The following is a 1,934-nucleotide window of genomic DNA, read 5'->3' on the forward strand; positions in this document are numbered from 1 at the left end:
TGGATTAAATAGGTGATGGGTATTAGGAAGTGCACTTGTCATTTTGAGCACCAGAAGTGTTGAAACACTATATGGTACACTTGAAACAAATATATGTTAACTGATTGGAATTAAAATAAAAACTTAAGACAAAATAAAATGAAATGTCAATATTATGTTGATAATTGTGGAAACTAGATGATAGCTATGTGCAGGTTCATTATCCTATTCTTTCTATTTTTGAGTATGTTTAAATTTTTCCATAATAGGTTTTTAAAAGTCGAAACAAAAGGGCACCTGACTGGCTCAGTCGGTGGAGCATGCAACTCTTGATTTCAGGGTTGTGAGTCTGAGCCCCACATTGGGTGCAGAGATTAGTTAAAAAAGAATAACTTTCGCTCAGGCTCATGGTGCCAGCAGTATGCGCAAGTGTCGCAGTCTTCATACTGCCAGGAAGCTCCACAGCCACAAGATCAGAAGTGGCATGATAAACACTGCAAGAAAGCCCATTTCAGCACAGCCCTGAAGGCCAGCCCTTTCGGAGGCGCTTCCCATGCAAAGGGAATTGTGCTGGAAATAACAGAGGTTGAAGCCAAACAGCCAAATTCTGCCACATCAGGAAGTGTGTCAGAGTCCAGCTGATCAAAAAGGGAAAAAATCACAGCCTTTGTACCCAGTGATGGCTGCTTGAATTTTACTGAGGAAAATCATGAGGTTCCAGTTGCTGGATTTGGTCACAAAGGTCATGCTATGAGTAACATTCCTGGAGCTTGCTTTAAGGTTGTCAAAGTAACCAGTGTCTCTCTTTGGGCCTTATACTAAGGCAAGAGGGAAAAACAAAGAACGTAAGTTTTGATGGTGACAAATATGACAAAAATAAGTTTTCATATGCCAAAAAACTATAATAATAAAATAAAATGCATTTTTTAAAAGGCAAAAAAAGAAAATATGCATCTTCTGCTAAGTAAAACTTTAAGAAATTAAGTTTTACTAATAGTTATTACATGAGTTAAAATATTACACGTAATAATCCATAAGTAAATATACATATACGGGAATCATTCAAAAAATTACTGATTGAATACACAATTTAAAAGGTTTGGGAACTGGAGCTCCTGGGTGGCTTAGTTGGTCAAGCATCTGACTCTTTATTTCAGTTCAGGTCATGGTCTCAGGGTTTGTGAGTTCGAATCCCGTATCAGACTCTGAGCTCACAGCATGGACCTGCTTGGGACTCTCTCTCTCTCTCTGCCCCTCCTACACTCCTTCTCTCTCTCTCTCTCTCTCTCAAAATAAATAAATAAACTTAAAAAAAAAAAGGTTTGGAAACCACTGACTTAAACCATCTCCCTGTAAGTAATATTTTCTCATTGTTTTCCTCCTCTACTTTTTCTTCTTGACTGTCTTCACGCCTCCTCTCTCTCCTCTTGCCCTGTACTCCTCCTTCCAGGTTAGTATTCCCTACAGTTGTTCATTGTTAAGCCATTCCTCTAATTTTATCTACTCCCTGTACACTGAAGACTCTCAAACCTCTGGTTCCAACATAGATCCGTCCCGAGTTCCAGACTTAAAGGATTAGTAAATTTCTCCAAGTCCATACCATGGATCTCAAATCCATCAAATCTAAAAAGATATTTGTCTACTCCTTAAATCTGCCCCCTCCTCCTGTCTTCCTTATCACAGCACGTGGCAACATCTTTTTCCAGTCACCCACTTCAGAAGCCTGGAATTTATTCTTTCAACTCCCACTTCCAAATAGCTCAAGAATATGTCACCTGCTCTCTTTCTCCACGGTTACTACTCTAATTTAGGTTCTGGCTGCAACAGAAAATATGCTGCATTAAAAGTCAATAGCTCCATCTACAATGTAAAATTAAAATGAAAAAATAATTTGCATCACTAGTTTATCATGCTAGAGTTACTGAGATCATCAAAATTGTCCAAAACAAAGACAT

General features: G+C 38.4%; 1 pseudogene; it reads left to right on the forward strand.

Annotated features, from left to right (window-relative positions):
* The first annotated feature begins 400 nt into the window (after window positions 1-400).
* Window positions 401-828, forward strand: LOC124516593 (40S ribosomal protein S23-like; annotated as a pseudogene).
* Window positions 829-1,934: the final 1,106 nt, after the last annotated feature.

This window comes from Lynx rufus, unplaced genomic scaffold (genome assembly GCF_022079265.1).
Source record: "Lynx rufus isolate CCGP_SWC_20201006 ecotype Redwood Valley unplaced genomic scaffold, mLynRuf1.p SCAF_2, whole genome shotgun sequence".
Classification (NCBI taxonomy): Eukaryota; Metazoa; Chordata; class Mammalia; order Carnivora; family Felidae; genus Lynx; species Lynx rufus.